The following is an 11,428-nucleotide window of genomic DNA, read 5'->3' as shown; positions in this document are numbered from 1 at the left end:
CATTTCCGGATGATGAGTGATGTTGAGCATCCTTCCATTCGTTCGTTGGCCTCTGTATGTCTTTGGAGAAATGTTCATGTCTTCTGCCCTTTTTAAATTGGATTATTTGGCTTGTTGGGTTTGAGTTGTATAAATACTTTATACATTTTGGATACTAATCCCTTTTTGGATATGTCATTTGCAAATATCTTCTCCTATGTAGTAAGTTGTCTTTTAGTTTTGCTGATTATTTCCTTTGCTGTGCAGAAGGTTTTATCTTGATATGGTCCCAATAGTTTATTTTTACTTTTGCTTCCCTTACCTAAGGAGACATATCTAGAAAAATGTTGCTATGTCTGATGTAAGAGAAATTATTGTCTGTGATCTTTTCTAGGATTTTATGGTTTCAGGTCTTGCATTTAGGTTGTTAATCTATTTTGAGTTTATTTTTGTGTATGGTGTAAGAGAGTGGTCTGGTTTCATTCTTTGCATGTAGCTGTCTGGTTTTCCCAGCACCATTTGTTACAGAGATGGTCCTTTTCACATTGCATATTCTTACCTCTTTTGTCAAAGATTAATTGACCACATAATTGTGGGTTTATTTCTGGGCTTTCTGTTCTGTTCTGTTGATCTATGTGTTTATTTTTGTGCCAGTACGATAAAGTTTTGAATACTACAGCTTTGTAATAAAACTAGAAATCCGAGATCATAATAGCTCCAGTTTTGTTTTTTTCTTTTTCAAGATTGCTTTGACTATTCAGGGTCTTTTGTGCTTCCATACTAATTTTAGGATTGTTTGCTCTAGTTCTGTGAAACATGCTGTTGGTATTTTGACAGGCATTGTATTAAATGTGTAGATTGCTCTGGGTGGTGTGGACATTTTAACACTACTTGTTCGTCCACTCTGTGAACATGGAATACCTTTCTGTCTGTTGTGTCATCTCAGTTGTTTTCATCAGTGTTTTATAGTTTTTAGAGTGTAAGTATTTCACCTCCTTGGTGAAGTGTATTCCTAGGAATTTATTATTTTTTGTACAACTGTAGGTAGTGGTGTTTTCTTAATTTCTCTTTCGGCTACTTCATTATTAGTGTATGGAAATGCAGCAGATTTCTCTCTATTGATTTTGTATCCTGTGACCTTACTGAATTCATTTGTCAGTTCTAGTAGTTTTTTAATGGAGTCTTTAGGGTTTCCTAAATATAATATGTCATCTGCAAATAAGGAAAGTTTGACTTCTTCCTTACCAATTTGGATGCCTTTTATTTCTTTTTGTTGTCTGATGGCTGTAACTAGGGCTTCTAGGACTATATTGAATAAAAGTGGTGAGAGTGGACATCCTTGTCCTGAACCTGATCTTAGAAAGTTCTCAGGTTTTCACCATTGAGTATGATGTTGACTGTGGGTTTTTCATATATGGCCTTTATTATGTTGAGGCATGTTCTCGTCTAAACCTATTTTGTTGAGGGTTTGTGTCACGAATGGATGTTGTACTTGTCAAATGCTGCTTCTGCCTCTATCAAAATAATCATATGGTTTTTATCCTTTCCTTGTTGATGTGATGTATCATGCTGATTGATTTGTGAATATTGAACCATCCTCACATCCCAGGGATGAATCCCACTTGATTGTGGTGAATGAATTTTTAAAATATATCATTGGAATCGATTTGCTTGTATTTTGTTGAGGATTTTTGCATTTATGTTCATGAGAGATTTTGGCCTGTAGTTTGATTTTTTAGCAGTGTCTTTATCTGGTTTTGGTATCAGGGTAATACTGGCTCCATAAAATGAATTTGGAAGCTTTCCTTCCTCTTTTATTTTTTGGAATAGTTTGCGAAAAATAGGTATTTACTTTTCTTTAAATGTTTGTTAGAATTTGCCTCTGAAGCCATCTAGTCCTGAGTTTTGTTTGTTGGAATTTTTTTGATTACTGATTCTATTTCATTGCTGGTAATTGGTTTGTTCAAATTTTCTATTTCTTCCTGATTCAGTTTTAGGAAGTTGTATGTTTCTATCTTTATCCATTTCTTCTAGTTGTCCACTTTGTTGATATAATTTTTCATAATATTCTCTTACAATCCTTTATATTTCTGTGGTGTCTGTGGTTATTTCTCCACTTTCATTTCTGATTTGGTAATTTGAGTCCTCTCTCTGTCTCTCTGTTTTTGTTTTTGTTTTTGTTGAGTCTGGCTAAAGTGTATCAATTTTGCTGATCTTTTCAAAGAACCACCAGCTCTTGGTTTCATTGATCTGTTTTATTGTGCAGTTTTCTTATTTCTATTTTGTTTGGCTTTGTTCTCATCTTTATTATTTCCTTCCTTGTATTGATTTTGCGTTTTGGGTTTTTTTCCCTAGTTCCTTTAGGTCTAAAGTTAGGTTGTTTATTTGACATTTTGCTTCCTTCTTGAGGTAAGCCTGTATTGCTGTGAACTTCCCTCTTAGAATAACTTTTGCTATATCCCCCAAATTTTGGACCATTGTTTTTCCATTCTCATTTGCCACCAGGTATATTTTGATTTCCTCTTTGATTTCTTGGTTGACCCATTTCTTGTTTAGTGCCATGTTATTTACCTCCATGTAGTTGTGTTCTTACCAGACTTTCTTTTGGTTGATTGTTTCGTTAGCACTGTGGTGAGAAAAAACATTAATCTTTTTGTATTTGCCAAGACTTGTTTTGTGGCCTAACATGTAATCTGTTCTGGAAAGTGTCCCATGTGAACTTAAAAAGAATGTGTATTCTGCTGTTTTATGATGGAATGTTTTGAATATACCTGTTAGGTCCATCTGGTCCAATTGTGTCATCCAAAGCCACTGCTTAGTTGTTGATTTCCTGTTTGGGTAATCTATCCATTGATGTAAGTGGGGTGATGAAAGTCCCTGCTATTATTGTATTACTATCAATTTCTTCCTTTATGTTTGTTAATAGTTGCTTTATGTATTTAGGTGCTCCCATTGTTGGGTGTATGAATATTAACAATTGTTATATCTTTTTGTTTCCTTTATGATTGTGTAGTGTCCTTCTTTGCCTCTTGTGATGGTCTTTGCTTTGAAGTCTATTTTTTTCTGATGTAAGTATTGCTACCCCAGCTTTCTTTTCACTTCCATTTGCATGATAAATGCTTTTCTATTCCTTCACTTTCAATCTGCATGTGTCTTTAGGTCTGAAATCAGTCTCTTGTAGGTAGCATATGGATAGGTCTTGCTTTTTTTTTTTTTTAATCCATTCTGTCACTGTATGTCTTTTGATTGGGTGTTTAGTCATTTACATTCAAATTATTGATAGATATGTACTTATTACCATTTTGTTACTTGTTTTATGATTATTTTTTGTAGTTCTCTTTCCTTTGTTTTCTTGCTCTCTCGTGGTTTGCTGGCTTTCTTTAGTGATGTATTCCTTTCTCTTTATTTTTTGCATATCTATTTCTGGGTGGTTGTGTGTGTGTGTGTGTGCGTGTGCATGTTTACTATGTTTCTATATAACATCTTATGCACACAGCAGTCATTTAAATCATTTAAGTTTGAGCCCATTCTAAAAGTACTAAATTTTTACTTCTCTTTCCGCCTCACATTTTAGATATATGGTGTCATACTTTACATCATTTTATTTGGTGAATCCCTTTTTATAGGTATACTTATTTTACCCCTGCATGTCCTTCTTTTCTTACTCCTGCTTCTGGTCTTTTCTTTCCACTCAAAGAATCTCATTTAACATTTCTTGTAAGGTTGGTTTAGTGGTGATGAATTCTTTTAACCTATGTTTTTCTGGGAAATTCTTCATCTTCTTTTATGCTTAATGATACCTAGATGGATAGAGTATTCTTGCTTGTATGTTTTTTTTTTTTCTTTCACCACTTTGAATATATCATGTCACTCTCTTCTGGTCTGCAAAGTTTCTGCTGAAAAATCAGCTATTAGCAGTGTGGAGTTTCCCTTGTATATAACTGTTTTCTTTTCTCTTTCTGCTTTTGGAATTCTTTGTTTATCACTACTTTTTGCTATTTTAATTACTGTATGTCTTGGTGTGCACCTCCCTGGGTTGATTTTGTTGGGGACTCTCTGTGCCTCCTGAATGTGGATTTCTGTTTCCTTCCTCAGATTTGGGAAGTTTTCAGCTATTATTTCTTCAAATAAATTTTCTGCCCCTTCTCTCCCTCCTCTGTCTGGGATCCCCATAATGCAAATGTTATCATGCTTGATGGTGTCACTGAGTTCCCGTAGTCTATTTTCACTTTTTATTATTTTTTCTTTGTCCTGTTCAGCTTAATTTCCATTACCCTATTTTCCAGGTTGCTGATCCGTTCTGCTTCCTGTAGTCTACTATTTATTCTCTCATGTATTTTTAATTTCACATATTGAATTCATCTCTAATTGGTTCTTTTCTTATGTTTTCTCTTTGTTGAGGGTCTCACTGAGGTCCTCCACTCTTTTCTCAAGTCCATTGTGTATATTTATGATGATGACTTTAAATTCTCTATCAGGCACATTATGTCCATTTCATTTAGCTCTTGCTGTGATTTTGTCCTGTTCTGTCATCTGGGACCTGTTCCTCTGTCTCCTCGTTTTGTCTACTTCTCTGTCTCTATTTCTGTGCGTTAGTAGAGTCAGCTGTGTCTCCTGCTCTTGACGGTAGGGGCCATATGAAGAAGAGGCCCTAACGTGCCTGGAAGTGCAATGCCCCCGATCACTGGAACCTGGTGCTGCAGGATTGTCTCCTCCGTGTGCTGTGTGTGCCCTACTGTTGTGACCAACATGCATTAGGCTTTAGTCCAATTGTCTACAAGAGTTCTCTTGGCCTGTTGTGAGCAGTTTGCTCCCTGTGGTGTTTGTGGGCCACGTGGGCTGCCTTGGGCTTAAGTTGTGTCAGAGCAGGATTTGTCAGACCTGTGGTCACACCCATCTACAGGGCACTCTCCCTGTGTTGTGCCCTGAGAAGCTTTTGTTGGTTGGCAGGGCCTGCAGTCAGACCAATGTCTGGGACCTAAAGTGTTGTGTGTGGTTTTCTTCCCCTCTCCCTGGCTAGGAGTCTCTTGGGGCTGGTGCCAGCCCATCTAGGTGTTGCTTCCACAATGCCATGCTTTAGAAGGACTCTTGCTCATGGTGGATTGGAAGAGTCCGGTTTCCAGGAAAATGTGGTGTTAGCAAGGTCTGTGCTGGTCTGCTGTGGGAGGGATCTGTGGTTTTTTGAAGAACTGCTGAGGCCCAGCTGGAGGGGCAGGTCTGGGGAAGAGTGCAGGGGCTGGGTGAGCTGAGGTGAGTGAGGAATATAGCACCTGTCAGCAATTTTGTTCTTAAAGTCTCCTAAAGATCCTTGCCCTTCTAGCATATACTCTAAGATTAGTAAACAAATATCTTTCCCATACACCCTAGTGTTTTTCAAACTTCTGTTTCTATGCTGTAGATCAGTGGGGCTGTTTGTTATGCTGTCTCTTTAAGGATAGGGATTCGGTTTCCTGTCACCCTCCAGCTCTCCCAGAGGGGAGTCCACAATTTTAAAACTTCTAGTTGTTAAGCCCCACTGACTGTAGGAACTCAAAGTTAAGCCCCTCTCGTTTCAAAGCCAAATGTGAGGATTCATCTTCCCGTGTGGGCCCACTGTGCCTGGGTGGCTGATGTGAAGTCTGCTTCTCCTCCTCTCTCATGCCTGTGGTGCCCCCCTTTCCCCCGGACAGCCTTGCCAGTCAGTTTGATTCTCGATTGCACATCAGCCCCTCCTGCCTTTTTCGATGTGGCCTACTTCTCTATATTTAGGTATAGAGAGTCTGTTCTGCCAATATTTGGGTTATTTTCTGGGTTATTTACACTGATGTGGGTGTAATCTAGGTATATCCATGGGATGAGGTAAGCTTAGGATCCCCCTACTCCCGCATCTTACCCAGAATTCAGACTCTAAAATTTTTTTTAATGTTTTTTTCTTATGTTAGTCACCATACAGTACATCCCTGGTTTCCAATGTAAAGTTCGATGATTCATTAGTTGCGTATAACACCCAGTGCACCATGCAACACGTGCCCTCCTCACTACCCATCACCAGTCTATCCCATTCCCCCACTCCCCTCCCCTCTGAAGCCCTCAGTTTGTTTCTCAGAGTCCATAGTCTCTCGTGCTTCATTCCCCCTTCTGATTACCCCCCCTTTCTTTATCCTTTCCTTCCCCTACCAGTCTTCCTAGTTCTTATGTTCCATAGATGAGAGAAATCATATGATAGTTGTCTTTCTCTGCTTGACTTATTTCACTTAGCATTATCTCCTCCAGTGCCGTCCATGTTGCAGCAAATGTTGAGAACTCGTTCTTTCTGATAGCTGAGTAATATTCCATTGTATATATGGACCACAACTTCTTAATCCAGTCATCTGTTGAAGGGCATCTTGGCTCCTTCCACGATTTAGCTATTGTGGACATTGCTGCTATGAACATTGGGGTGCATATGGCCCTTCTCTTCACTATGTCTGTATCTTTGGGGTAAACACCCAGTAGTGCAATGGCTGGGTCATAGGGTAGCTCAATTTTTAACTTTTTAAGGGACCTCCACACTGTTTTCCAGAGTGGCTGTACCAACTTGCATTCCCACCAACAATGTAGGAGGGATCCCCTTTCTCCACATCCTCTCCAACAATTGTTGTTTCTTGCCTTGTCTATTTTTGCCATTCTAACTGGCGTAAGGTGGTATCTCAGTGTGGTTTTGATTTGAATTTCCCTGATGGCTAATGATTTTGAACATTTTTTCATGTGTCTGTTAGCCATTTGTATGTCTTCATTGGAAAAGTGTCTGTTCATATCTTCTGCCCATTTTTTGATTTGTTTATTTGTTTCTTGTGTATTGAGTTTGAGAAGTTCTTTGTAGATCTTGGATACCAGTCCTTTATCTGTAGTGTCATTTGCAAATATATTCTCCCATTCCGTGGGCTGCCTCTTAGTTTTTCTGACTGTTTCCTTGGCTGTGCAGAAACTTTTAATCTTGATGAAGTCCCATAAATTCATTTTATCTTTTGTTTCTCTTGCCTTTTGGGATGTATCATGAAAAAGGTTGCTTTGGCTGATGTCGTAGAGGTTGCTGCCTATGTTCTCCTCTAGAATTTTGATGGATTCCTGTCTCACATCGAGGTCTTTCATCCATTTGGAGTTTATCTTTGTGTATGGTGTGAGAGAGTGGTCAAGTTTCATTCTTTTGCAAGTAGCTGTCCAATTTTCCCAGCACCATTTATTGAAGAGACTGTCTTTTTTCCACCAGATGTTTTTTCCTGCTTTATCACAGATTAGTTGCCCAAAGAGCCAAGGGTCCATTTCTGGGTTCTCTATTCTGTTCCATTGGTCTATGTGTCTGTTTTTGTGCCAGTACCATGCTGTCTTTGTGATCACAGCTTTGTAGTACAGCTCGAAATCCGGCATCGTGATGCCCCCAGCTTTGTTTTTCCTTTTCAACACTTCCTTGGCGATTCGGGGCCTTTTCTGTTTCCATACAAATTTAAGGACTGTTTGTTCCAGTTCTTTGAAAAATGTCATCGGTATTTTGATCGGGATAGCATTGAAAGTGTAGATTGCTCTGGGTAGCATGGACATTTTAACTATGTTAATTCTTCCTATCCATGAGCATGGAATATTTTTCCATCTTTTTGTGTCTTCCTCAATGTCTTTCAAGAGTGATTTGTAGTTTCTAGAATATAGATCATTTACGTCTCTGGTTAAGTTAATTCCAAGGTAGAGTATGGTTTTTGGTGCTATTGTAAATGGGATGGATTCCCTAATTTCTCTTTCTTCAGTCTCATTAGTCGTGTATAGAAATGCAACTAATTTCTGAGCATTGATTTTGTATCCCGCCACATTACTGAATTGCTCTATAACTTCTAATAGTTTGGGAGTGGATTCTTTTGGGTTTTCCATATAGAGTATCATGTCATCTGCGAAGAGAGACATTATGACTTCTTCTTTGCCAATCTGGATACCTTTTATCCCTTTTTGTTGTCTGATTGCTGTTGCAAGGACTTCTAGTACATGTTGAATAATAATGGCGAGAGTGGGCATCCTTGTCGTGTTCCTGATCTTAAGGGAAAGGCTTCCAGCTTTTCCCCATTGAGAATGATATTTGCTGTAAGCTTTTCATAGATGGTTTTTATGTGATTGAGGAATGTACCCTCTATCCCTACACTCTGAAGGGTTTTAATCAGGAAAAGATGCTGTATTTTGTCAAATGCTTTTTCGGCATCAATTGAGAGGAACATATGGTTCCTGAGTCTTTTCTTGTTGATATGATGTATCACGCTGATCGATTTGTGAATGTTGAACCACCCTTGCATCCCAGGTATGAATCCCACTTGGTCATGATGGATAATCCTTTTAAAGTACTGTTGGATTCTATTAGCCAGGATCTTGTTGAGGATTTTGCCATCCATATTCATTAGGGAAATCGGTCTGTAATTCTCCTTTTTGATGGGGTCTTTTCCTGGTTTGGGCATCAAGGTAATATTGGCCTCATAGAATGAGTTTGGTAGCGTTCCTTCTGTTTCTGTTTTTTTGAAATAGCTTTAGGAGAATAGGTATTATTTCTTCTTTGAATGTTTGGTGGAATTCCCCAGAAAAACCATCCGGGCCTGGAGTTTTGTTATTTGGAAGGTTGTTTTATCACTGACTCAATCTCTTCATAATTCATTGGCCTGTTTAAAAAATCAATTTCTTCCTGTTTCAGTCTTGGTAGTTTATAGGTTTCCAGGAAGGCCTCCATCTCGTCCAGATTTCTTAATTTATTGGCATATAGCTGTTGATAAAAGTTTCTAATAATCCTTCCAATTTCATTGGTGTTGGTTGTGACCTCTCCCTTTTCATTCATAATTTTATTAATTTGGGTCCTTTCTCTATTGTTTTGGATAAGTCTTGCCGGCGGTCTGTCAATTTTATTGATTCTCTCAAAGAACCAGTTTCTAGTTCTGTTGATCTGCTCTACTGTACTCCTGGTTTCTAATTCATTGATTTCTGCTCTAATCTTGGTCAGGTGCTTCCTCATGAGTGGATTAGGCCTGTCCCTCTGTTGCTACTCCAGCTTCTTGAGGTGAGAATATAAAAACTGCATTTTAGATTTTTCTATTCTTTTGAGTGAGGCTTGGATGGCTATGTATTTCCCCCTTAGGACTGCTTTTGCAGTATCCCATAGGCTTTGGACTGTTGTGTTTTCATTCTTGTTGGTCTCCATAAATTGTTTAAATTGATTTTTGATTTCCTGGTTTATCGAGTCATTCCTGAGCAGGATGGTTCTTAGTCTCCAAGTGTTTGAGTTTCTTCCAAAATTTTCCTTGTGGTTGAGTTCCAATTTCAGAGTGTTGTGGTCTGAGAATATGCAGGGAATAATTTCAGTCTTTTGGTATCGGTTGAGTCCTGTTTTGTCTCCCAGAACATGGTCTATTCTTGAGAATGTTCCATGGGCATTAGAATAGAATGAGTATTCTTTGGTTCTGGGGTGTAGTGTTCTATATATATATCTATGAGGTCCAACTTGTCGAGTATGGCATTCAAAGCTCCTGTTTCTTTGCTGATTTCTTGCTTAGGTGATCTGTCTGTTGCTGATAGTGGAGTGTTGAGGTCCCCTACTATTAACATATTTTTATCTATATGTCTCTTTATTCTGGTTAAGAGTTGGCTTGTGTATCTTGCTGCTCCCCTATTGGGGGCATATATATTTATAATTATCATATCTACTTGTTGGATACATCCTTTAAGAATAATATAGTGCCCTTCTGTGTCTCTGACTATAGTCTTTAGGTTAAAATCCAATCTGTCTGCTATGAGAATTGTTACCCCAGCTTTCTTTTGAGGTCCATTGGCGTGAAAGATGGTATTCCATCCCTTTACTTTCAGTCTGAATGTATCTTTAGGTTCAAAATGAGTCTCTTGTAGACAGCAAATGGATGGGTCATGTCTTTTTATCCAATCTGCAACCCTGTGACGTTTTATGGGAGCATTTAGGCCATTTACATTGAGACTGATTATTGAGAGATATGACTTTAATGATGCCATGTTGCCAATGAAGTCTTTGTTTCTATAGATTGTGACTTTCTGTTCTGTATCACTCTTGGGGCCTTTTTACTTTTATAGAACCCCCTTAATATCTCCTGTAGGGCTGGTTTTGTGCTTACAAAATTGGTCAATGACTGGCGATTCTGGAAGGTCTTTATTTCTCCATCCATTCTGAATGACAGCCTTGCCGGATAAAGGATACTTGGCTGCATGTTTTTCTCTGAAAGAGCTTTAAAAATGCCCCCCCAACCCTTTCTCTCATTCGAGGTCTGTGTAGACAGGTCTGACGTAATTCTGATAACTTTGCCTTAGTACGTGAGAAATTTCTTTGCCCTGGCTGCTTTCAATACTGTATCCTTGGATCTAAGATTTGCGAAATGCACTGTGACATGACATGGTGTAGGTTTGTCGTGGTTGAGCTTGGGAGGGGTCCTCTCTGCCTCTTGCACATGAATGCTTGTTTCCTTTGCTAGATTAGGGAAGTTTTCAGCTACAATTTGTTCAAATCTCTCTTCTAGACCTCTGTTTTTCTCCACCCCTTTGGGGATGCCGATGATTCTAACATTGGAACGTTTCATTGAGTCAGTAATCTCCCATAACCTACATTCCTGAGCGTGGATTTTTTTGAGTCCAGATTCTATTTTAGCTTTTTCTTCTACTAACCCATCTTCCCAATTCGCAGATACTTTCTTCTGCCTCATTCACCCTGGCCATCAGAGCCTGTAGTTTTGAGTGCATTTGGCTCATAGAATTTTTAATTTCTGCCAGATTCACACTCATTTCCCCCCTTAGAGATTCTATATTCTCATTAATATTTTCTTTAATAATTTTTTCAAGTTTACACATCATCTTAACCATTGTTACTCTGAATTCCATTTCTGATAATTTGGTTATATCCATATCCATTAGTTCTGTGGCAGAGTCCACAGACTCATTGTCTTTTCTTTGCTGGGGGGGATTTCTCCTTCTCGTCATTCTGATGAGGAGAGGTTGCGGGGTTGTTCAGAGCCCAAATTATTGACTGGGACCCAGGCCGTGCGCCGTTGCTTTGTAGGGATCTTAGGGATGTGGGATTCTTGATTTTTCAGCCTGCCTTCTGGGGGAGGGGCCTGCCGCGCCGATACTCAGGCAACCCTGTTTGGGTAGAGTCTCCGTGTCCCCTGCGAGGGGGGATGGGGATGGGCACTCTCTGAGCCGGTATTTCCAGGCTTTTGTTCTCTGGCGGCTTTCCCTGGCGGTTTGCTGTGCCTCTTCTGAGAGTCAGAGCAGCAGTAGCCTAATCTCAGGCTCTGTCTCAGAACAGAGGGATCGCGGACCGTTCTCCGCTGATGTTCTGGCCACTATAACTCTGTTACTGTTGGTGCTGCTCAACCCTGCAGCGTCCTGTGATGTGCGCCCCACACCCGGAGTCCCAGCCCTCACTTCCAGGGCCGGCGCGTCTCTGTCC

Source organism: Ursus arctos, unplaced genomic scaffold, assembly GCF_023065955.2.
Source record: "Ursus arctos isolate Adak ecotype North America unplaced genomic scaffold, UrsArc2.0 scaffold_9, whole genome shotgun sequence".
Taxonomy (NCBI): Eukaryota; Metazoa; Chordata; class Mammalia; order Carnivora; family Ursidae; genus Ursus; species Ursus arctos.
Note: the sequence above shows the minus strand (reverse complement) of the source record.